Here is a 27,488-nt window from a genome sequence, read left to right on the forward strand (position 1 = left end):
TATATTTCTCTTGTTAAGTGTATCCAGTCCACGGATCATCCATTACTTGTGGGATATTCTCCTTCCCAACAGGAAGTTGCAAGAGGATCACCCACAGCAGAGCTGTTATATAGCTCCTCCCCTAACTGCCATACCCAGTCATTCTCTTGCAACCCTCAACATAGAAGGAGGTAGTAAGAGGAAAGTGGTGTAATATAGTTAGTTTTTTCTTCAAACAAGAGTTTATTGTTTTTAAATAGTACCAGAGTTGTACTATTTTCTCTCAGGCAGCATTTAGAAGAAGAATCTGCCTGCGTTTTCTATGATCTTAGCAGAAGTAACTTAGATCCACTGCTGTTCTCATGTATGTCTGAGGGGTGAGGTAACTTCAGAGGGAGAATAGCGTGCAGGTTACCCTGCAATAAGGTATGTGCAGTTTTAAGTTTTTCTAGGGATGGAATTGCTAGAAAATGCTGCTGATACCGGATTAATGTAAGTTAAACCTAAATACAGTGATTTAATAACGACTAGTAACAGGCTTACTGTGAGAGCTATAGACTCTTATAATTATGCAATATAAAACGTTTGCTGGCATGTTTAATCGTTTTTATATATGCTTTGGTGATAAAAGTTATTGGGGCTTAGTGTTTTCCACATGGCTGGCTTGATTTTTGCCTAGAAACAGTTTCCTGAGGCTTTCCACTGTAGTAGTAAGAGTGGGAGGGGCCTATTTTAGCGCTTTGTTGCGCACTTAAAATTACAGACAGAGACATCCAGCTTCCCTCAGCAGTTTCCTGCATGGTATAGGACATCTCTGAAGGGCTCAAAAGGCTTTAAAAGTCGTTTATTGAGGAAGGTAAAGCCACAGTTGAGCTGTGGCAGTTTATTGTGACTATCAAAAAACGTTTTTCATTTGTCAATCCGTTTTTTGCATTAAGGGGTTAATCATCCATTTGCAAGTGGGTGCAATACTCTGCTAACTTGTTACATACACTGTAAACATTTCGTTAGTTTATCTGCCTTTTTTCACTGTTATTTCAATTTTTGACAAAATTTGTTTCTCTTAAAGGCACAGTAACGTTTTTTATATTTGCTTGTTAACTTGATTTAAAGTGTTTTCCAAGCTTGCTAGTCTCATTGCTAGTCTGTATAAACATGTCTGACATAGAGGAACCTCTTTGTGCATTATGTTTAAAAGCCATGGTGGAACCCCATAGGAGAATTTGTACTAAATGTATTGATTTCACTTTAAATAATAAAGATCAGCCTTCATCTTTAAAAGAAATATCACCAGAAGATTCTGACGAGGGGGAAGTTATGCCGACTAACTCCCCCCACGTGTCAGATCCTTTGACTTCCACTCAAGGGACTCACGCTAGAATGGCGCCAAGTACATCAAAGACGCCCATAGCGATTACTTTACAAGACATGGCGGCGATCATGGATAATACCCTGTCAGCGGTATTAGCCAGACTGCCTGAATATAGAGGCAAGCGCGATAGCTCTGGGGTTAGACGTAATACAGAGCGCGCGGATGTTTTAAGGCCCATGTCTGATACTGCGTCACAATATGCAGAAGCTGAGGAAGGAGAGCTTCAGTCTGTGGGTGACGTCTCTGACTCGGGGAAACCTGATTCAGATATGTCTACTTTTAAATTTAAGCTTGAGAACCTCCGGGTGTTGCTTGGAGAGGTTTTAGCTGCTCTGAATGACTGTGACACAATTGCAGTGCCAGAGAAATTGTGTAGACTGGATAAATACTATGCAGTGCCGGTGTGTACTGACGTTTTTCCTATACCTAAAAGGTTTACAGAAATTATTAATAAGGAGTGGGACAGACCCGGTGTGCCGTTTTCCCCCCCTCCCATTTTTAGAAAAATGTTTCCAATAGACGCCACCACACGGGACCTATGGCAGACGGTCCCTAAGGTGGAGGGAGCAGTTTCTACTTTAGCAAAGCGTACCACTATCCCTGTCGAGGACAGTTGTGCTTTTTCAGATCCAATGGATAAAAAATTAGAAGGTTACCTTAAGAAAATGTTTATTCAACAAGGTTTTATCCTGCAGCCCCTTGTATGCATTGCGCCTGTCACTGCTGCTGCAGCGTTCTGGTTTGAGTCTCTGGAAGAGGCCTTTCAGACAGCTACTCCATTGACTGAAATACTTGACAAGCTTAGAACACTTAAGCTAGCTAATTCTTTTGTTTCTGATGCCATTGTTCATTTGACTAAACTAACGGCTAAGAATTCTGGATTCGCCATCCAGGCGCGTAGGGCGCTATGGCTTAAATCCTGGTCAGCTGACGTGACTTCAAAGTCTAAATTACTTAACATTCCTTTCAAGGGGCAGACCGTATTCGGGCCTGGTTTGAAGGAAATTATTGCTGACATTACTTGAGGAAAGGATCACACCCTTCCACAGGACAGGGCCAAATCAAGGGCCAAACAGTCTAATTTTCGTGCCTTTTGAAACTACAAGGCAAGTGCAGCATCAACTTCCTCTGCTTCAAAACAAGAGGGAACTTTTGCTCAATCCAAGCCGGCCTGGAAATCTAACCAGGCTTGGAACAAAGGCAAGCAGGCCAGAAAGTCTGCTGCTGCCTCTAAAACAGCATGAAGAAACGGCCCCCTATCCAGTAACGGATCTAGTAGGGGGCAGACTTTCTCTCTTCGCCCAGGCGTGGGCAAGAGATGTTCAGGATCCCTGGGCGTTGGAGATCATATCTCAGGGATATCTTCTGGACTTCAAAGCTTCCCCCCCACAAGGGAGATTTCACCTTTCGAGATTATCTGTAAACCAGATAAAGAAAGAGGCATTCTTAGGCTGTGTGCAAGACCTCCTAGTAATGGGAGTGATCCATCCAGTTCCACAGACGGAACAGGAACAGGGATTTTATTCAAATCTGTTTGTGGTTCCCAAAAAAGAGGGAACCTTCAGACCAATTTTGGATCTAAAGATCTTAAACAAGTTCCTCAAAATGGAAACTATTCGGACCATCCTACCTATGATCCAGGAGGGTCAGTTCATGACCACAGTGGATTTGAAGGATGCTTACCTTCACATACCGATTCTCAAAGACCATCATCGGTTCCTAAGGTTTGCCTTTCTAGACAGGCATTACCAGTTTTTGGCTCTTCCCTTCGGGTTAGCTACAGCCCCAATAATTTTTACAAAGGTTCTGGGGTCCCTTCTGGTGGTCCTAAGACCAGGGGGCATATCAGTGGCCCCTTATCTAGACGACATCCTGATACAGGCGTCAAATTTCCAAATTGCCAAATCTCATACGCACATAGTATTGGCATTTCTGAGGTCGCATGGGTGGAAAGTGAACGAGGAAAAGAGTTCTCTATCACCCCTCACAAGAGTGTCCTTCCTAGGAACTCTGATAGATTCTGTAGAAATGAAAATTTACCTGACGGAGTCCAGGTTATCAAAGCTTCTAAATTCCTGCCGTGTTCTTCATTCCATTCTGTGCCCGTCAGTGGCTCAGTGCATGGAAGTGATCGGCTTAATGGTAGTGGCGATGGACATAGTGCCATTTGCGCGCCTACATCTCAGACCGCTGCAATTATACATGCTAAGTCAGTGGAATGGGGATTACACAGATTTGTCCCCTCTACTAAATCTGGATCAAGAGACCAGAGATTCTCTTCTCTGGTGGCTATCTTGGGTCCATCTGTCCAAGGGTATGACCTTTCACAGGCCAGATTGGACAATTGTAACAACAGATGCCAGCCTTCTAGGTTGGGGTGCAGTCTGGAATTCCCTGAAGGCTCAGGGATCATGGACTCAGGAGGAGAAACTCCTCCCAATAAATATTCTGGAGTTAAGAGCAATCTTCAATGCTCTTCTAGCTTGGCCTCAGTTAGCAACACTGAGGTTCATCAGATTTCAGTCGGACAACATCACGACTGTGGCTTACATCAATCATCAAGGGGGGACCAGAAGCTCCCTAGCGATGTTAGAAGTATCCAAGATAATTCGCTGGGCGGAGACTCAATCCTGCCACCTATCAGCGATCCATATCCCAGGTGTATAGAACTGGGAGGCGGATTTTCTAAGTCGTCAGACTTTTCATCCGGGGGAGTGGGAACTCCATCCGGAGGTGTTTGCTCAATTGGTTCATCGTTGGGGCAAACCAGAACTGGATCTCATGGTGTCTCGCCAGAACGCCAAGCTTCCTTGTTACGGATCCAGGTCCAGTTACCCAGAAGCGACGCTGATAGATGCTCTAGCAGCGCCTTGGTTCTTCAACCTGGCTTATGTGTTTCCACCGTTTCCTCTGCTCCCTCGACTGATTGCCAGAATCAAACAGGAGAGAGCATTGGTGATCTTGATAGCACCTGCGTGGCCACGCAGGACCTGGTATGCAGACCTAATGGACATGTCATCCTTTCCACCTTGGACTCTGCCTTTCAGACAGGACCTTCTAATACAAGGTCCTTTCAATCATCCAAATCTAATTTCTCTGAGGCTGACTGCCTGGAGTTTGAACGCTTGATTTTATCAAAGCGTGGCTTCTCAGAGTCAGTCATTGATACCTTAATACAGGCACGAAAGCCTGTCACCAGGAAAATATACCATAAGATATGGCGCAAATATCTTTATTGGGGTGAATCCAAGAATTACTCATGGGGTAAGGTTAGGATTCCTAGGATATTGTCTTTTCTCCAATAGGGTTTGGAAAAAGGACTTTCAGCTAGTTCTTTAAAGGGACAGATTTCTGCTCTGTCTATTCTTTTGCACAAGCGTCTGGCAGAGGTTCCAGGCGTTCAGGCATTTTGTCAGGCTTTGGTTAGAATTAAGCCTGTGTTTAAACCTGTTGCTCCCCCATGGAGCTTAAACTTGGTTCTTAAAGTTCTTCAAGGAGTTCCGTTTGAACCCCTTCATTCCATTGATATCATACTTTTATCTTGGAAAGTTCTGTTTTTGATGGCTATTTCCTCGGCTCGTAGAGTCTCTGAGTTATCGGCCTTCCAATGTGATTCTCCTTATCTGATTTTCCATACAGATAAAGTAGTTCTGCGTACAAATCCTGGCTTTTTACCTAAGGTAGTTTCTAACAAGAATATCAATCAAGAGATTGTTGTTCCATCATTGTGTCCTAATCCTTCTTCAAAGAAGGAACGTCTGTTACATAATCTAGACTTAGTCCATGCTTTAAAGTTTTACTTACAAGCGACTAAGGAGTTTCGTCAAACATCTTCCCTGTTTGTCATTTACTCTGGACAGAGGAGAGGTCAAAAGGCTTCGGCAACCTCTCTTTCTTTTTGGCTTCGGAGCATAATACGCTTAGCCTACGAGACTGCTGGACAGCAGCCCCCTGAAAGAATTACAGCTCATTCTACTAGAGCTGTGGCTTCCACCTGGGCCTTTAAAAATTAGGCTTCTGTTGAACAGATTTGCAAAGCGGCGACTTGGTCTTCGCTTCATACCTTTTCAAAATTTTACAAATTTGATACTTTTGCTTCTTCGGAGGCTATTTTTGGGAGAAAGGTTCTACAGGCAGTGGTCCCTTCTGTTTAAGTACCTGCCTTGTCCCTCCCATCATCCTTGTACTTTAGCTTGGTATTGGTATCCCACAAGTAATGGATGATTCGTGGACTGGATACATTAACAAGAGAAAACATAATTTATGCTTACCTGATAAATGTATTTCTTTTGTAGTGTATCCAGTCCACGGCCCGCCCTGTCCTTTTAAGGCAGGTCTAAATTTTAATTAATTATGGCAGTTAGGGGAGGAGCTATATAACAGCTCTGCTGTGGGTGATCCTCTTGCAACTTCCTGTTGGGAAGGAGAATATCCCACAAGTAATGGATGATCCGTGGACTGTATACACTACAAGAGAAATAAATTTATCAGGTAAGCATAAATTATGTTTTACGTTAGGGGGTGTTTGGGTTAGACTTAGATTTAGGGGTTAATAAATTTAATATAGTGGTGGCTGTGTAGGGGGGGCAGATTAGGGGTTAATAAATATTATGTAGGTGGCAGTGGGCTCCGGGAGCGGTGGTTTAGGGGTTAAACAATTTATTTAGTTGTGACGGGGTCCAGGAGTGGCAGGATAGGGGTTAATAACTTTATGTAGGTTGCGGCGGTCTAGGGGACGGCAGATTAGGGGTTAATATGTATAATTTAGGTGGCGGTGGGCTCTGGGAGTGGCGGTTTAGGGGTTAATACATTTATTAGAGTTGCAGCGGGGTCCGTGAGCGGCGGTTTAGGGGTTAATAACTTTATTTAGTTGCCTGGGGGCTCCGGGAGCAGCAGTTTAGGGGTTAATAAGTTTATTTAGTTGCGGGGGGCTCCGGGAGTGGAGGTATAGGGGGTAAACAGTATAGTATAGTGTGGGTGCTTAGTGACAGGGTAGCAATAAAGCTGTAAAAAAGCCGAATAGCAGAGAGATCGATGACTGTTAGTTAACAACAGTCCGCTGCTCATCGCACCGTACTTGGTGCGTAGCTTTTTGACAGCTTTTTTGATCATTTTGGAGAGCGTATTCAGGTCCGCGGCAGCGATGTTAGGCGAACTTAGGCAAGCGTATTGGGGCCGTTGAATGCAGGTAAGTTGACGGCTTGATAACTAGAGGCCAGAGTCTCTATTCTCTATCTTCCTTCACTGGAGTGGAGTGCCAGTCCTATAAATAGCAAGAAATCAGAGAATAATAATTTTTTTATCTCGTACATTAAAAGGAAATTAAAAACATTTTTTTTTAAAAAAAAATATCAAATTACCTTTTATTAGTTTACCGCACCTTTTAGTATATAAAAAAGAAAACTCTCAAAGCAGAACAAGTAATTTTCTTTACTTTTGAAACTTGTACCATTCTACTGAGATTACCAGAAGCTCAAAATATTTTAGTATATATAAATCTCATATATACTCACAATCATGGTATGGTAATTTAGATGCCTGTCACTGTGACTGTGTCCTTGCCTGAGCTCACAGATACTCCCTTCCATTGTCCACACAAAGTGGCGCTCGCTCCAGCTGTTCGAACCTGAAGAGTCCAATCTGCTCAAACGTTCTTGTGACGTCATCATCACATTTCTACCCCATCCATCAATCATGCAAAAACAAAGGCGAACACATGGTGATCCTCAGCATGACCTCAACCACTCCTCTGTATATTTTACATACTCCAGTCCCAGTCCCCGGTGCAGTGGCACCTCTTGCATTGACAGTAGGTCCGCCCCTGGTGCAAATGATTTCTAAAGTAGTTTGATGATCATCAAATCACTCCAGGATGGTCTCTAAAGTGATCCGATTCCCAAGTGATATCTTGGGTGTAGTCATTTAATAGTGTCTTACAACATAATAAAAATATTCAAAATTATCTTGGAATACTTACAGTATGTCAAGAAAGTCAGTTCAGTGCCTTTAAGTATCAAATTGTCTAGAAAACCTTTATAAAGTATAAAAAAAAATTGCAATCGCCAATAAACTTTTTGGCTCAAAGCTAAAAATACAAGGGGTTTTGCCGAATTGAAAAGTGTACTTTTTTGTTGAAATCCAGTCAAAAACAGATAATCTGATAGAACTGAACCCTACGTTTGTTGTGTTTGCTTGCACTTGTTTTTCAATGGTCAAGCTCACCCACCACTATCTTGTTTGTAGTAGCTGATTTTGCTTGTTCCAAGAGTAGACAAGGCTTGCCACTTTCATTTTGTTAGCAAAATTTGCTTTGTTTTCCATTAAAAGCCTCTTCTGAAGCCATTTAAGAGCAAATGTAATGACCTACTAAGTTAGGGTGACCAGATGTCCCATTTTTTAATGGCATTGGGCTCCATGTACGAAGCAGCGAAAGCTGCTCCGGAGCCCTTGTGGGGCAGGTTTGCATATGCGAGCCTACTTCCCACAATGTAAGAAGCAGCGGTCATTAGACCGCTGCTCCTTACACCCTACACCACCTCTGAGGTGACGAGGGAAAATCACAGAGAGCTTGCTCGCTCTCTGTGATTGACATACCCTTCAGTCACGCGATTGGTCGCGTGAATGAAGGGGCGGGCATTACACACTTAGATGATGCATATTGACCAGCGTATCAACAGATCCGCTGCCCGTGTGTAGTGAGGGCGGGCAGACAGCTTCGCGAGTTGAGAAGCTGTCCATCCTGCCGCCTCTTAGTACATGGAGCCCATTGTCCCATTTTTTTTTATTTTTTTTTAACACACTGTCCTTTGTTCACCAAAACCTTTTGAAGGGATGCACCATTTTTATCATGACTGATTACTTATTTAATTTTTATTATATGTGCAACGCTCGCACTGGTACTATTTTTATGTCCATCTCAGTGCTATGGCATGTAATATCTGCAGCTGTTATCTGCTCTGCCATCTGGGAACTACAGTTCTCAGCATGCTGCAGTGGTTGATGTGTAAAAGGAGGCAAAATAAGTATGTTCTCCTTTTTGGTGGTGTCTGATTGCGTGTGGGAGCCGGCAAGTTGTGAGCAAAGAGAGCTGATCTGCTGAGAGAGAGAAACTGAACATCATAGAGCAGTTGCACATTAGAGAGTTGAAAAGCAGAGACAGGGCTTTTCAGCACAGAGAGAGAGAGAGAGAGAGAGAGAGAGAGAGAGAGTTAAACAGCAGAGAGAGTAATCTGTGTGTTTATGGTTACCAACAGCTAATGTATTTTATTGTGAAGTGTTATCTGTTTATATTACCAAATGTGTTAGTGTGTGTGAGAGGTAGAAGAAATACCAAATGTGTTAGTGTGTGTGAGAGGTAGAAGAAATACCTTTGAAAATATAAAATTAAAACTTCCAGAAATAGATGGAGTATTTTGCTTAACTAACTTAAAGGGACATGACCCCACATTGTCAAGTCATTCTTGACCTATTCCAATAAATATACATTACTTCAAGTTGGGTATGAAAAGGCAACAGCTCAATTTTATTAAATAACAATATTATTCAACACAACACTTTAACTTTAAACAAACCATGGTGCTTGCCTTTACCCTCCACACAATCCCTGCCCCCCACCCTGGGGGGAGGGCCCATCCTCAATAACTCCTCCCCTATTAGCCTAAAAGGGGGTACACTTCCATTCCTCCCAGGCAAAAGCTTCTAAAGATTAGAACAAGCACCCCGCCAAAGCTGCAACTTCATGATCCACCAACCAATTGCTCGACACATAGGGAGGGAGGGCAGAAACTTACGGCAAGATTACGAGTTTTGCAGTAACAGGAGTGCGGTGCTAACGAGCAGTTTTCTCTCACGGCTCACTTACCTGCAGCGCTGGTATTACGGGTTTTTATAAACCCGGCGTTAAAAGACAAAAAGTGAGCGTAGAGCAAAATTTTGCTCCACACTTCACTTCAATACCAGCGCTGCTTAAGTCAGCGGTGAGCTGGTTGTACGTGTTCGTGCACGATTTCCCCATAGGAATCAACAGGGAGAGTCGGCTGAGAAAAAGTCTAACACCTGCAAAAAAGCAGTGTAAAACTCAGTAACTGTTCCAATCAGCCAATAGAATGTGAGCTCAATCCTATTGGCTGATTGGATCAGCCAATAGGATTTTTTCTACCTTAATTCCAATCGGAATTAGATTCCGATCGGAATTTTCTACCTTAATTCCAATCGGAATCTAAGGGACGCCATCTTGGATGACATCACTTAAAGGAACCGTCATTCAGTAAGAAGACTCCGGATGAAGAGGATGCTCCACGTCGGATGTCTTGAAGATGGAGCCACTCCACGTCGGATGGATGAAGATAGAAGATGCCGTCTAGATGAAGACTTCTGCCCGTCTGGAGGACCACTTCACCCGACTTGGATGAAGACTTCTCCCGGCTTCGTTGAGGACTTCGGCCCGGTTGGATGAAGACTTATGCCGCTTCCTTGAGGATGGATGTCCGGTCTTCAGAACAGCAAGTTGATCTTCAGGGGATTAGTGTTAGGTTTTTTAAGGGTGTATTGGGTGGGTTTTATTTTTAGGTTAGGGCTTTGGGCTGCAAAAGAGCTAACTGCCCTTTTAAGGGCAATGCCCATCCAAATGCCCTTTTCAGGACAATGGGGAATTTAGGATTTTTTAGTTTGTATTTTATTTGGGGGGTTGGTTGTGTGTGTGTTGGGTTTTACTGTTGGGGGGTGTTTGTATTTTTTTTACAGGTAAAAGAGCTGATTTCTTTGGGGCAATGCCCCGCAAAAGTCCCTTTTAGGGCTATTGATAGTTTAGTTTAGGCTAGGGTTTTTTTTTATCTTGGGGGGGCTTTTTTATTTTGATAGGGATATTAGATTAGGTGTAATTATTTTAAAGTTCTTTAATTAGTTTTTTATTTTCTGTAATATAGTGTTTTTTTGTGATTTAGCTAATTTAATTTAATATATTTAATTGTTTTAAATTTAGTTAATTTATTTAATTGTATTGTAGTGTTAGGTGTTAGTGTAACTTAGGTTAGGTTTTATTTTACAGGCAAATTTGTATTTATTTTAACTAGGTAGTTAGTAAATAGTTAATAACTATTTACTAACTATTCTATTTAAGTAAGGGGGTTTTAGGCATAGGGTTAGTCTTAGGTTTTGGGGTTAATAAATTTAGAATAGTGGTGGCGACGTTGGGGTCGGCATATTAGGGGTTAATAAGTATAGGTAGGTTGTGGCAACATTGGGGGCAGCAGATTAGGGGTTAATAAAAATAATGTAGGTGTCGGCGATGTTGGGGGAAGCATATTAGAGGTTAATAAGTATAATGTAGGTAGCGGCGATGCTAGGGGTGGCAGATGATTAGGGGTTAATAATATTTAACTAGTGTTTGCGAGGTGGGAGTGCGGTGGTTTAGGGGTTAATATGTTTATTATAGTGGCGGCGATGTCCGGAGCGGCAGATTAGGGGTTAAAATTTTTATTTTAGTGTATGCGATGCGGGAAGGCCTCGGTTTAAGGGTTAATAGGTAGTTTATGGGTGTTAGTGTACTTTTCAGCACTTTAGTTATGAATTTTATGCTACGGCGTTGTACCATAAAACTCTTAACTACTGACTTTAAATGCATTAGGAATCTTGACGGGGTAGGGTGTACCGCTCACTTTTTGGCCTCCCAGGACAGACTCGTAATACCAGCGCTATGGAAGTCCTATAGAAAAAAAGGGTTTACAAAGTTTACGTAAGTCGTTTTGCGGTAAGGCCAAAAAAGTGTGCGGTGCCCCTAAACCTGCAAGACTCGTAATACAAGCATTAGTGGAAAAGCAGCGTTAGGACCTGTTAATGCTGCTTTTTCAGCCTAGCGCAAAACTTGTAATCTAGCCGTTAGCCTGCTGTGCTGTCCAGCATCAAAGAGGTATGTAACTTCCTTTACAGGGCTTATAAGCCCTTACTCCAGATCCCACCCCTTGCCCTAAACTTCATCATATTCCCAGTGGGGTCAAATGCCCCTCCTTTCATGCTGGCATCCAGGATTTCCCTTGATCCCACATTGTCAAATCATTTTTGACCCATTCCAATAAATATACATTACTCCAAGTTGGGTATGAAAATGCTGCAGCTCAATTTTATTAAATAACAATATTATTCAACACAACACTTTAACTTTAAACAAACCATGGTGCTTGCCTTTATCCTCCACACAATCTCTGCCCCCCACCCTGGGGGGAGGGCCCATCCTCAATAACTCCTCCCCTATTAGCCTAACAGGGGTACACTTCAATTCTTCCCAGGTGTAAGCCTCTAGAGATTAGAACAAGCACCCCGCCACAGCTCAGACACCGGCTGAGCACCGCCCCACCCTGCCAAAGACTTTTCAATACCTTTCTTAATCGTGAAATTAAATAAGTACAATCCCACTTCATTGAGGTGCACTCCATCCCTCAAATAAAGACATCTCCCCGACTCACCCTCAAATTCCACATGCCTAAGTTCAAATCCCCCTTCTTAACATATCCAAATATTGTTCTATTCATCTTCCTTCTGGAAGCCTCAAACTTCTTTGAATCCCAAGCCACTCTCCACACAACCCTACTCTCAATTTCAGACCGGATAATTTGTATTTCCGGGAAGAGATGTTTTAATCTTTCCAAACTCCCCTTCATCTTATCCACTAAATCCTTCTGCGTCATAAATCCTGAATCATTTCCCCCTGCGAGTATCAGCAAAATGAGGAGGGGAGAAGAATCTAGCATAATCCACAATCTTCCCAACAACCTGTTCCCACTTCATCCCCCTGGTCCCCAACTATTTCAACACAACTCTGTCCCTTGGCAGCCCCAGTTGAAAGCCGTCATCCTTCACTGCAGCCACTTTTCTTTCCCAGTAAATATACTAGTGGCCCACCAACCAGCATCTCACCAGATCTGTCGAGACAAATTAAACAGCCTAGTACCCTTTACACCCTCAACTTAGGACGCACATATGCCCTAAATCTTATGGATCTCTATCTTCCAATACCCCTTATCAAAGACGTATCCAAGCCCAAGTATTCAGCCTCTGTAGCCGCCCCGATACGGAAGGAGACCCTTGAAAACCCAACATCTTCAATGCCTTCCAAAAAACTGCTACAAATTAAAACCTTGAAAGGATAGAACTGGCGCCGTAAATCAAATATTGACCCTCCCCATTCATTGCCCTGCTATTGCCCTTAACTGAATCATTGTCCCCTTTCCCCTTTGATTCATTGCCACAGCTCATTCGGACAAGCTGTCCCCTCTCTCTCTGTGTGCGGGGCCACTGCACAAAACCACTGCCACTGGAAATGGGATAAAGAGTCAGCGATTATGTTGTTTCCCTGGAACATGAACAGCTCGAAAAGTTATATTACTTAGCAAACACTCTCAGAAGCCGAATCACCGGGGGAGAGGATGCCAACAACGTGTTGATATCCAACACCACACCTAAATTGTCAGAATGTAAACAAACCCTCTTATCCCTCAACACATCCGACCAAACGTTCAAAGCCACCACCAACGGGAAGTACTCCAAAAAGGTCAAATTTTTTGTCAGACCCAATCTCGCGGTCATGCCTCTGCACACCATCTGCCCTTCAGGTATGCCCCGAAACTGTGGGCACCCGACACATCCATAAATAGACATAAGCCCTCATCTGACCAATCTACCTCATGAAATATCAGCATGTCATTAAATTGTGCCAAAAAGATCTCCCAACCCTTTAGAACCTCCCTCAATTCCGCTGTGAGTCACACGCGATAATGCGGCCCGGGGTCACTGCTGTGGCCAGCGACAGCGTCCTACAAAATGCCTGTCCCGCTGGTATAATTCTGCAGGCAAAGTTTAACTTGCCAATGAGTGATTGAAGTTTTCTCAGTGTCATCTTAGGCCTTTCCAAAGTATGCCTTATCATGTACTTCAAGTCCTTCTGCTTGTCCTATACTCCATCCTCTTTGTATCCAACTGGATCCCTAGAAAACTCAATGATGTGACCGGCCCTTCCGACTTCTCCTAAGCCACTGGGATTCCAAATTCCTCAGTGACTTCCCCAAACATCTGTACCAGCTTTTTACATACCCCTGACCCAGCTGGGCCCACAAACAAAAAATCATCCAGGTAATGTACCAAGGGTGATAACTCAGAATTCTGCCTTGCTACCCAATCAACAAAAGAACTAAACTTCTCGAAATACGAACATGAGATCGAACAACCCATAGACAAACATAAATCAGCAAAGAACAAATCGTTAAAAACACAACCCAATAAATGATGGCATGTAGGGTGCACAGGCAAGAGCCTGAAAGCAGATTCCACATCCACCTTCACTAGCAACACCCCCTGTCCCGCTGCCCTTATCACTGCCACCGCCTTGTCAAGGATGCATACTTCACCGAGACCAACTCCAGATCAATCTCACCATTCTCTGAAAACTCTTAAAACTTGCGGTCCGAAAGGACTGACCCCCACACAATGGTGTGATGGTTCTGAGCCATATCCCCATGTCTCTATCACCCACCACATTTCAGGCATCACCACCATTTGCGGCCGAAATCCCTCATCGTATCACCACCATGCAATACCCCCATATGTCTGGTACACCCTCAAGATTTCGTTCAAGTAACATAATAGTGCCAAGCACTGATTCGTAAAAAACTTTTCCCCTATCACACTAGTCAATATGCAAAAGGCCTTGGACCAGTTCCAAAATGTTTTAGGCAATGTGCAGTACCTTTTCTTCCTCTCCTCTTCCTCCTTTTTACTTTGTCCTTCTTGTCCTCCTTCACCACCTGATACATGGGGAGCAAAGCAAATATCTCCATGAACTCCCTATTTCATATTTTTTCATTCATTTCAGTCGTTAAGTGAATCCCCAATGGGCCCACTGAACATAAACACGGCTGCCACAGCACGTCTTCCAGGACCTTCAGAATATCACCTCCAATGACTTTTTCAGCTGCCACTTCCGGTCCCCCTACCACCGCTGTGGTCCACCCCCGCAGGGTGCCCTAGTCACGCCAGACCCCATGCACCCCCCACCGATGCGGCTGACCTGTCTTCTCCAATGCTGCAGTCAAACCTTTTAATCCAGACAGTAGTGTCTCCCTCTCGCCACTCAACATTCTACTGATTCCATTCCCCAATTCAGCTGTAGTCTCACCTGAAGGCTGAACCGCCATAACTGGTCCTTCCATAGGCCCTACCTGCACAGCCACTTCGTTCCTGTCTGCCCACACAGCATGTCTGCTGTCACCCCTGCCTCCTCGCCGCTCCCTCCTTCCACTATCCGTGTCCCTCCTATTTCCTCCTCTCCTGACGGGTGACCGCCCTCTGTCACTCCTGCTCCTGGGTGCCGACCGCTCCACTCAAGCCCATGTCGGAGACATAGTCTCCACTATCCTGTTCGGTCTCTGCAAAGGCAACCGTAATCTCCTGCCACTGTCCGTGAGCCCGGGCCCCGTCAGTGGGACTTGGCCATGCTCCTGCTCTTCTCCTGACACGGCAGACTGCATAGAAGAGAAGAGGACAATACCCGCCCCCTTACCCCCGTCATCCTATCTCCATGACCTTCCTCCACCTCTGCTCTACCTTATCCCTCTTGCTCCCTTCCCCTATCACCCCGTTGTGGGGTCAACAATTACAAAAGCTGGGCCAAGGCAGACATATCCCCTAACTAACCCGCCATTAGTGGTCCAGCAGAAGTCCCTTCCTGTGGGTCCTCCTCATCCTCAAGGGTGCCACTCACCTCCAACTCCAGCTATAGCTCCGTCACCTGTTCCTGAGCCAGGTCCATCTCCTCCCATGTGGCTGTCACAGCCACCACCTCCTGAATCCCCGGCTCGTGCCCACCTGTAACAACAATAGCATTACACTCCAGGTCAAACCCCCCCTTCATACGTCCCCTCCCAATTCCCTTTACCCACAGCCCCATCCCTCTTCCCTAGCTACTCACAATACTGCTCTGCTATCCCTGCTTCTATCCCCCAGCACCTTAAATGAGCCCCCCTACAATGCAATCCTCCCTGCCCACCTAGGACACCCCATTTGCTTACAAGCCCACTTGGCCCCTACCCCTGCCTTTTGTGGCCAACCACTACCTCTTTTTCCCTGCACCATGACCAGTGGTTTTTGCTGCCTTGTCCCATTTCCTTCCTTTTATTCCCAGGGCCCTTCTCTTTTGAAAACAATCTGTCCTGTCCCTGCCCTGCTCACCTTTTATACCCAGCTAATACTTGCCCCTGCTCCCTCCTTCCCTTCATGATCCCCTCCATCTATTCCAGAGTCTCCTCCTACCGCCACACTCCTGGCCATTACCGTGGGTCTCCCCTCCAACACATCACACTACCACCACACTCCCTGTTATTTTTGAGGCCTGTCCACTCCTCCCCCATCTCCCCACAACTTACCGCTGTGCCTCGAGGCTGGACCGCCGCTCCTCACACTCTTCCTTCCCCTCACTGCACCCGGCCACTCCTGATGATGTCTGCTGTCACCCCTGCCTCCTCGCTGCTCCCTCCTTCCGCTATCTGTGTCCCTTCTATTTCCTCCTCTCCTGAAAGGTGACCGCCCTCTGTCACTCCTGCTACTGGGTGCCGACCGCTTCACTCAAGCCCATGTCAGAGACATAGTCTCCACAATCCTGTTTGGTCTCCGCAAAGCCGACCGTAATCTCCTGCCACTGTCCGTGAGCCCGGTCCCCATCAGTGGGACTCGACCATGCTCCTGCCCTGTTCTCGCCACTGCAGACTGCAAAAGGGGAAGAGGTAAATACCCGACCCATTACCCCCATCCTCCTATCTCCATGACCTTCTCCCCCTCTGCTCTACCTTATCCCCCTTGCTCCCTTCCCCTATCACCCCGTTGTAGGGTCAACTATTGCAATAGCTGGGCCAAGGCAGACATATCCCCTACCTTACCCGCCATTACTGGTCCAGCAGACGTCCCTTCCTGTGAGTCCTCCTCATCCTCAAGGGTGCCACTCGTCTACAACTCCAGCAATGGCTCCATCACCTGCTCCTGAGCCAGCTCCATCTCCTCCTGTGTGGCCGTCAAATCCTCCACCTCCTGAATCCCCGGCTTTTGCCCACCTGTAACAACATGCTGTCCAGAATCAAAGAGATACATAACTTCCTTTATAGGGCTTATAGGCCCTTACACCAGATCACACCCCTTGTCCTAAACTTCACCCCATTCCTTCCTAGTGGGGTCAAATGCCCCTCCTTTCATGCTGACATCCGGGCTTTCCCTGTCTACACTAAAATTGTTATTGTTTAAAAAGATAGATAACACCTTTACTACCCATTCCCCAGCTCTGCACAACCAATATTGATATATTAATATACTTTATAACATTTAAACCTCAAAATTTCTGCCTGTTTCTAAGCCACAACAGACAGCCTCTTATCACATGCTTTTTTTATTAGCTTTTTACAACAGAAGGCTGCTAGTTCATGTGAGCCATATAGATAACATTGTGCTCATGCCCGTGGAGTTATTTAAGATTTAGCAAAACACAGTACTAAATGCAAATCAATAGATAATAAATAAAATGTAATGTGACCAGGGAGCTTTCAGAAGATGTTTAGATACAAAGTAATCACAGAGGTAAAACGTATAATTATATAACTGTTGGTTATGCAAAACTGGGGAATGGGTAATAAAGGGATTATCTATCTTTTAAAAAAATAAAAATGTATTGTAGACTGTCACTTTAAAGCCTAATGGCCACATTATGAGTGGTGCATTAACAGTTACTCGCAAGCAATAAGGGGTTTATCGTTGGTGTTTGCATGCATCAGTTTTTCCGTTCGTATTACAAGTTGAAAGTAAATGTGATTGCTTGAGCCCAATCGAGTTTTACACTTGAATGATTACCGCGTCCTCAGAGCTCTGGTTAACTGTTTCTCAAAAAAAAAAAGTGTCACAAAACACATAACAAATACATTACAGAGTACAGTTACACTTGTAATAACGTCATCTAATATAAATTATTCAAAAAAATGTTGCACAAAAAAGTTATAAAGGATCAAAGGTATGAGGTCTCAGGTGTTAGAGAAAAAATAAGGCAGGCAAAGGGCTTTAACATTGAGATACATACAGTACATATACATCTCTAAAGATGTATATGTATGCATATATATATATATATATATATATATATATAGACTTTGACAAAGCAGTGGCGAAACGCGCGTCAGGCGTTCACACTGCCCTCCTGCTTGTCTTTATCTTACTGTTAATTTGTTGGCCATAACATGGAATTTTTTAGACCGCTCTAATTGTTTTCAAGTTGTGGGGGGTTTTAGCACGGTAACACTGGTGATATAAGCAACCAACCTAGACTATTGTGTTAGACAAGTTAAACTGTTGTTTTTCCTAATAGACTAGGGATTCCTCTTACCACATAGTAGTCTGGTTGGTGTGCTTTCGGTAGTATATTTCCAATGATCTAAATGCTGATTAGCGGTTAGCTGTTACCCAATTAACCATTTTATCACCCTTTTAATGTGGGACAATTAGTCCTTTTTATTTTTAACAAAATGTAATAAATGTTAATTTTTATAGTTCTTTTATAACCCTACTCATCCCTAGACTTGCTAGTGGCCACCTCACATATAGTTGTAAGTGTGCTATATTATATAATGTTTCTTTTTCTTTATCTCATTAAGCTACATAGGCATACCTCAGGAGGATTTTTAGCTGGCTTACCCCATTGTCCCTGACATTTTTTGTCTTGTCTGGGTTTCTTTTGCTCTATATATATATATATATATATATATATATATATACACACACAGTATATATATATATATATATATATATATATATATATATATATATATATATATACTATGATCACGTTTGATCACGTTTATGATCAATTTTGGCTGCGCGCAAAGCTAAAAGAATCCACCTGGATGCAGCAAAGCTGCATCCTGGTGGATTCCGAAAATGGTAGGGTTGTGAAATTCAGAATCCACCTGGATGCAGCATAGGCAAACGAAAAGCCTTAAAAAAAACACGCAACCACTGGCACAAAATTTTGAAAAAACACGTAACCGCCTGCAAGAAATAAATAAAAAACACGTAACCACCCGTACGAAGTATAACAAACAAAATCTACCCGCCCGCACGAAGTATAACAAAAAAAACTAACCTCCCGCACAAAGTATTAGCAAACACCTAAACCGCAAAGCCCCACATCGCAAAATAATAAAGTAATTAACCCCTAATCCGCAAATAGCATAATTAACATATTAACCCCTTAACCTCCAAACCCTCACATCACAATAAACCTAATAAACCTATTAACACCTAAACCGACAAACCCCCACATCCCAATAAACCTAATTAACCAATTAACCCCTAAACCGCCAACCCCAACATCGTAATAAACCTAATTAACCTATTAACCCCTAAACTGCCAAACCTCCACATTGCAATAAACCTAATTAACCTATTAACTACTAAACCGCCAACCCCCAAAAGGCAAATAACTAATTTAATTACTAAGCCCCCTAACCCTAACACCCCCTAAATTAACCTGAATACTAAGTTACACTTAAATAAAACCTAACATTAAATTACAAAAAAATTTATCTAAAATTACAAATTATAAATACATATGTAGACATATATATATTACACACATATATACATATAAACACATAAATACATATGTAGACATATATATATATATATATTACACACATATACACATATAAACACACATATATATATATATATATATATATATATATATATATATATATATATATATATATATATATTACACACATATACACATATAAACACATAAATACATATGTAGACATATATATATATATATATATATATATATGCTTTGCAGTAAAGTAGATGAAAACATGTAAAAACACAATATTCATATTTAATATAGTGTTATACTGTGTATTTACTGTAAATATTTCACATTCAAATGTTCTGCATATAAGTGAATATGTTCTATGCAATTTTTTAAATAGATGTTCATAGGTATAAATATATATTTGTGCAAAAAACATTAAATATATATAGAAATATGTATTTATGAAAACAAAGAACATAGTTTTGTATGTGAAGAACATTGGAATGTAAAATATTCATATTTTCATGTTGGATTAGCACACTTGAAAATATGGGATCGTATTTGCGTGCAAGTAGAGTTTTGAATAAAAAAAGAGTGCTGCACTTCCACTTCTAACAGGAACTGAAAAGTTAACAATTTCAGAGTTGAATTACAGGAAAAAGGGACAAAATAAACAATGAAAGAATATTGCAGACTTAATATATATATATTTATATATATATATATATATTTATATATATATATATATATATATATATATATATATATATATATATATATATACACACACACACACACAGAGAAGCACACTCACAGGAACAAACAACTGGCTCAATACTATTGTTAGCCTGTTCTATGGCGATTTACCACCTGGGTGCAGCTTCTTTTAGCCCAGTAATGCTTTTCACAGTGAAGAACTTTCCTGTAGTATATCAGTCTGATCCCGCCTATTACGTTCAGTCCAGCACCGAAATACCAGGCAATTCCTCTCTGAACAAGGAACACAGCAACCCCAGACGATCGTTTCGGCCTCATATATATATATATATATATATATATATATATATATATATATATATATACTGTATATATATATATATATATATATATACTGTATATATATATATATATATATATATATATACAATTTATAATTTTATTTTATAATCTCAAAGTGTTTAATTTCCCTTTAAATCAAAACGACTGGTAGGAATTACAGTTAATTATGCCTGGTTTATATTATTGTCTGTTTGTTTTTAGCGATATGTCTTCTAAAGTTGTTAATAACAGTGATTATAGTGTCAGCTATTATTTTCATTCATTATATAATTTAAAATAAATGGTTTAAAATACAACCAAAATGGAGCATAAATAGTCCTTTTTATTTTCAGCATGCTGCATATCATTGATGAAGTGTAACCTTTTTTCCCCGCAGATCCGGTCACCCTATATTACATTGACTAAGCAATTACTGTTTGGAATATAATAGGTTTAGTGTAAAGTCTTCACTGACAGTTTTAACAGGAATTAGAATTTTTACAGTTAACTAACAAGGAAATAGAGCAAAAATAAATAATAATATTTATAGCAGCAGGTTTTACTGAACATATTTAAACATTTTGGGCCAAATTACGAGTGGAGTGCAAAATTGCGCTTTCGCAAGCGCGATATTAGCGCTCCACTAATAATGTCAGTGCAAGCAATTGTGTGCTGGAATTTTTAGTGGCCCACAATACAAACATGTCCTCTAGTTCACATTGCATGGAAGCTCTCCGCTCAATAGAGTGTGCTTCCATAGGCTCCAATGGGAGCCTTAGTTCTTGTGGTATCTTTATTTGAATGTAAGCTTAGGAGCCGGACCATTTTTAGTTCAGCACCTGAGTAGCGCTTGCTGATTGGTGGCTACATTTAGACACCAATCAGAAAGCGCTACCCAGGTGCTGAACCAAAAATGGACCGGTTCCACAGCTTACATTCTTGCTTTTTCAAATAAAGATACCAAAAGAACGGAGAAAAATTGATAATAGGAGTACATTAGAAAGTTGCTTAAAATTGAATCATTAATGTTTATTGTGGGCTAAACTATTCCTTTAACATATATATATATACATATAAAAGCATATACATATATACATATATATTTACAGGGGACACACAGTTTCCATAGACCGCAATGTAAAGGCATTTTTCAGTGTCATTTTTTTTCTATCACCCCAGACCTGCCACCTATAACCCCTAAAAAATGTTTTTTGCTGTGTATATATATATATATTGGTTGTAATATTGTTGTAATGGCTAGTTATTTATCATGCGCCCACAAACTGGCAAATTTACCCATTTAAGGGCGTGCAATATATTAACGCTCCACTTGTAATCTAGCCATTTATATTACAAAAAGTATTGCATGTCCCTTAAACTCTCTGGCTTAAATTCGTAGAGATCATGGATATAGTTTTCTATCCTTTTAACTCTTTGGGAATATTCAGATATAAAGCATGATCCGTAAAATCGGGGTGGGGGGCTTACAAAGGTAAATGCAAAGCTGGTAATTAAAACTCTGCCTAAAACTTCACCACCATAATATACTGCTAGATAAATGCAGACCATTTAAATCTCCTGCTCCCCAATATTTTACAGGACTGTTGATTAAAGGGATATGATATATATATATATATATATATATATATATATATCCTGTATAATATTTATCATATCCCTTTAATCAACAGTCCTGTAAAATTAGATAGAGATAGATATATATATAGGTATTTTCTTATGTTAAGTACTTGTTACCAGAATAGAAACTGTGATGTCACCTGAAAAGGTCTACAATTCCCGTGGAGTGCTCTTTTTTTCCTGCTTATTGTGCATACATTTATGGTGCACCCAGGGCCTTAATTCAGTATACTGGAGTGCGGTCTTTACTTTGTTTATATATATATATAAAGGGGGGGGGCAGAACAAATGGCTAATATAAGTGTGTGTTTACCTCATAATAATTAGATAGCTGAAAGATTCAATGGTGCAGACCCTAGGAACAATTTATATTTTCAACAAACTATGAGAGAAGAACAAGGACCAACAAAATGAATGGCCCAAAATAGATAGGGAATCAAGCACTCTTTTGCAAGAAAAATTGTATAATCAATCTGACTCTAAATAATATTTATAAGAAATAAAACTCTGACCAGCAAAATCACTATTAGCAAAATATATTTAATAGTGAGATACCTTGAAAACCACAGATAGCAATAGCTAAATAGATAAATGCCAGGTGTATAACTATTTCTTTCATGTAATTAACAAGAGTCCATGAGCTAGTGACGTATGGGATATACATTCCTACCAGGAGGGGCAAAGTTTCCCAAACCTTAAAATGCCTATAAATACACCCCTCACCACACCCACAAATCAGTTTTACAAACTTTGCCTCCAAGGGAGGTGGTGAAGTAAGTTTGTGCTAGATTCTACGTTGATATGCGCTCCGCAGCAAGTTGGAGCCCGGTTTTCCTCTCAGCGTGCAGTGAATGTCAGAGGGATGTGAAGAGAGTATTGCCTATTGAATGCAGTGATCTCCTTCTACGGGATCTATTTCATAAGGTTCTCTGTTATCGGTCGTAGAGATTCATCTCTTACCTCCCTTTTCAGATCGACGATATACTCTTATATTTACCATTTCCTCTACTGATTCTCGTTTCAGTACTGGTTTGGCTTTCTACAAACATGTAGATGAGTGTCCTGGGGTAAGTAAGTCTTATTTTCTGTGACACTCTAAGCTATGGTTGGGCACTTTATTTATAAAGTTCTAAATATATGTATTCAAACATTTATTTGCCTTGACTCAGAATGTTCAACTTTCCTTATTTCCAGACAGTCAGTTTCATATTTGGGATTATGCTTTAAATTATCATATTTTTTCTTACCTCAAAAATTTGACTTTTTTCCCTGTGGGCTGTTAGGCTCGCGGGGGCTGAAAATGCTTCATTTTATTGCGTCATTCTTGGCGCGGACTTTTTTGGCGCAAAAATTCTTTTCCGTTTCCGGCGTCATACGTGTCGCCGGAAGTTGCGTCATTTTTGACGTTATTTTGCGCCAAAAATGTCGGCGTTCCGGATGTGGCGTCATTTTTGGCGCCAAAAGCATTTAGGCGCCAAATAATGTGGGCGTCTTATTTGGCGCCAAAAAATATGGGCGTCGCTTTTGTATCCACATTATTTCAGTCTCATTTTTCATTTGCTTCTGGTTGCTAGAAGCTTGATGTTTGGCATTTTTTTCCCATTCCTGAAACTGTCTTATAAGGAATTTGATCTATTTTGCTTTATATGTTGTTTTTTCTCTTACATATTGCAAGATGTCTCACGTTGCATCTGAGCCAGAAGATACTACAGGAAAACCACTGCCTGCTGGATCTACCAAAGCTAAGTGTATCTGCTGTAAACTTTTGGTAGCTATTCCTCCAGCTGTTGTTTGTAATAATTGTCATGACAAACTTGTTAAAGCAGATAATATTTCCTTTAGTGATGTACCATTGCCTGTTGCAGTTCCCTCAACATCTAAGGTGCAGAATGTTCCTGATAACATAAGAGATTTTGTTTCTGAATCCATAAAGAAGGCTTTGTCTGTTATTTCTCCTTCTAGTAAACGTAAAAAGTCTTTTAAATCTTCTCTCTCTACAGATGAATTTTTAAATGAACACCATCATTCTGATTCTTTGGACTCTTCTGGTTCAGAGGATTCTATCTCAGAGATTGATGCTGATAAATCTTCATATTTATTTAAGATGGAATTTATTCGCTCTTTACTTAAAGAAGTACTAATTGCTTTAGAAATAGAGGATTCTAGTCCTCTTGATACTAATTCTATACGTTTGGATAAGGTTTTTAAAGCTCCTGCGGTTATTCCAGAAGTCTTTCCTGTTCCTAATGCTATTTCTGCAGTAATTTCTAAGGAATGGGATAAATTGGGTAATTCATTTACTCCTTCTAAACGTTTTAAGCAATTATATCCTGTTCCGCCTGACAGGTTAGAATTTTGGGACAAAATCCCTAAAGTTGATGGGGCTATTTCTACCCTTGCTAAACGTACTACCATTCCTACGTCAGATGGTACCTCGTTTAAGGATCCTTTAGATAGAAAAATTGAATCTTTTCTAAGAAAAGCTTATCTATGTTCAGGTAATCTTCTTAGACCTGCTATATCATTGGCTGATGTTGCTGCAGCTTCAACTTTTTGGTTGGAAACTCTAGCGCAACAAGTAACAAATCGTGATTCTCATGATATTATTATTCTTCTCCAGCATGCTAATAATTTCATCTGTGATGCCATTTTTGATATTATTAGAGTTGATGTTAGGTTTATGTCTCTGGCTATCTTAGCCAGAAGAGCTTTATGGCTTAAGACCTGGAATGCTGATATGGCTTCTAAATCAACTCTACTTTCCATTTCTTTCCAGGGAAACAAATTATTTGGTTCTCAGTTGGATTCTATTATTTCAACTGTTACTGGTGGGAAAGGAACTTTTTTACCACAGGATAAAAAGTCTAAAGGTAAAAACAGGGCTAACAATCGTTTTCGTTCCTTTCGTTTCAACAAAGAACAAAAGCCTGATCCTTCGTCCTCAGGAGCAGTTTCAGTTTGGAAACCATCTCCAGTCTGGAATAAATCCAAGCCTGCTAGAAAGGCAAAGCCTGCTTCTAAGTTCACATGAAGGTACGGCCCTCATTCCAGTTCAGCTGGTAGGGGGCAGGTTACGTTTTTTCAAAGAAATTTGGATCAATTCTGTTCACAATCTTTGGATTCAGAACATTGTTTCAGAAGGGTACAGAATTGGTTTCAAGATGAGACCTCCTGCAAAGAGATTTTTTCTTTCCCATGTCCCAGTAAATCCAGTGAAAGCTCAAGCATTTCTGAATTGTGTTTCAGATCTAGAGTTGGCTGGAGTAATTATGCCAGTTCCAGTTCCGGAACAGGGGATGGGGTTTTATTCAAATCTCTTCATTGTACCAAAGAAGGAGAATTCCTTCAGATCAGTTCTGGATCTAAAATTATTGAATCGTTATGTAAGGATACCAACGTTCAAGATGGTAACTGTAAGGACTATATTGCCTTTTGTTCAGCAAGGGAATTATATGTCCACAATAGATTTGCAGGATGCATATCTGCATATTCCGATTCATCCAGATCATTATCAGTTCCTGAGATTCTCTTTTCTAGACAAGCATTACCAATTTGTGGCTCTACCGTTTGGCCTTGCTACAGCTCCAAGAATTTTCACAAAGATTCTCGGTGCCCTTCTGTCTGTAATCAGAGAACAGGGTATTGTGGTATTTCCTTATTTGGACGATATCTTGGTACTTGCTCAGTCTTTACATTTAGCAGAGTCTCATACGAATCGACTTGTGTTGTTTCTTCAAGATCATGGTTGGAGGATCAATTTACCAAAAAGTTCTTTGATTCCTCAAACAAGGGTAACCTTTCTGGGTTTCCAGATAGATTCAGTGTCCATGACTCTGTCTTTAACAGACAAGAGACGTCTAAAATTGATTACAGCCTGTCGAAACCTTCAGTCTCAATCATTCCCTTCGGTAGCCTTATGCATGGAAATTCTAGGTCTTATGACTGCTGCATCGGACGCGATCCCCTTTGCTTGTTTTCACATGCGACCTCTTCAGCTCTGTATGCTGAACCAATGGTGCAGGGATTACACGAAGATATATCAATTAATATCTTTAAAACCGATTGTTCGGCACTCTCTAACGTGGTGGACAGATCACCTTCGTTTAATTCAGGGGGCTTCTTTTGTTCTTCCGACCTGGACTGTAATTTCAACAGATGCAAGTCTCACAGGTTGGGGAGCTGTGTGGGGATCTCTGACGGCACAAGGAGTTTGGGAATCTCAGGAGGTGAGATTACCGATCAATATCTTGGAACTCCGTGCAGTTTTCAGAGCTCTTCAGTTTTGGCCTCTTCTGAAGAGAGAATCGTTCATTTGTTTTCAGACAGACAATGTCACAACTGTGGCATACATCAATCATCAAGGAGGGACTCACAGTCCTCTGGCTATGAAAGAAGTATCTCGAATTTTGGTTTGGGCAGAATCCAGCTCCTGTCTAATCTCTGCGGTTCATATCCCAGGTGTAGACAATTGGGAAGCGGATTATCTCAGTCGCCAAACGTTGCATCCGGGCGAATGGTCTCTTCACCCAGAGGTATTTCTTCAGATTGTTCAAATGTGGGGGCTCCCAGAGATAGATCTGATGGCCTCTCATCTAAACAAGAAACTTCCCAGGTATCTGTCCAGATCCCGGGATCCTCAGGCGGAGGCAGTGGATGCATTATCACTTCCTTGGAAGTATCATCCTGCCTATATCTTTCCGCCTCTAGTTCTTCTTCCAAGAGTAATCTCCAAGATTCTGAGGGAATGCTCGTTTGTTCTGCTAATAGCTCCGGCATGGCCTCACAGGTTTTGGTATGCGGATCTTGTCCGGATGGCATCTTGCCAACCATGGACTCTTCCGTTAAGACCAGACCTTCTGTCACAAGGTCCTTTTTTCCATCCGGATCTGAAATCCTTAAATTTAAAGGTATGGAGATTGAACGCTTGATTCTTGGTCATAGAGGTTTCTCTGACTCCGTGATTAATACTATGTTACAGGCTCGTAAATCTGTATCTCGAGAGATATATTATAGAGTCTGGAAGACTTATATTTCTTGGTGTCTTTCTCATCATTTTTCTTGGCATTCTTTTAGAATACCGAGAATTTTACAGTTTCTTCAGGATGGTTTAGATAAGGGTTTGTCCGCAAGTTCTTTGAAAGGACAAATCTCCGCTCTTTCTGTTCTTTTTCACAGAAAGATTGCTATTCTTCCTGATATTCATTGTTTTGTACAAGCTTTGGTTCGTATAAAACCTGTCATTAAGTCAATTTCTCCTCCTTGGAGTTTGAATTTGGTTCTGGGAGCTCTTCAAGCTCCTCCGTTTGAACCTATGCATTCATTGGACATTAAATTACTTTCTTGGAAAGTTTTGTTCCTTTTGGCCATCTCTTCTGCTAGAAGAGTTTCTGAATTATCTGCTCTTTCGTGTGAGTCTCCTTTTCTGATTTTTCATCAGGATAAGGCGGTGTTGCGAACTTCTTTTGAATTTTTACCTAAAGTTGTGAATTCCAACAACATTAGTAGAGAAATTGTGGTTCCTTCATTATGTCCTAATCCTAAGAATTCTAAGGAGAAATCATTGCATTCTTTGGATGTTGTTAGAGCTTTGAAATATTATGTTGAAGCTACGAAATCTTTCCGTAAGACTTCTAGTCTATTTGTTATCTTTTCCGGTTCTAGGAAAGGCCAGAAAGCTTCTGCCATTTCTTTGGCATCTTGGTTGAAATCTTTAATTCATCTTGCCTATGTTGAGTCGGGTAAAATTCCGCCTCAGAGAATTACAGCTCATTCTACTAGGTCAGTATCTACTTCCTGGGCGTTTAGGAATGAAGCTTCGGTTGACCAGATCTGCAAAGCAGCAACTTGGTC

Source organism: Bombina bombina, chromosome 7 (assembly GCF_027579735.1).
Source record: "Bombina bombina isolate aBomBom1 chromosome 7, aBomBom1.pri, whole genome shotgun sequence".
Taxonomy (NCBI): domain Eukaryota; kingdom Metazoa; phylum Chordata; class Amphibia; order Anura; family Bombinatoridae; genus Bombina; species Bombina bombina.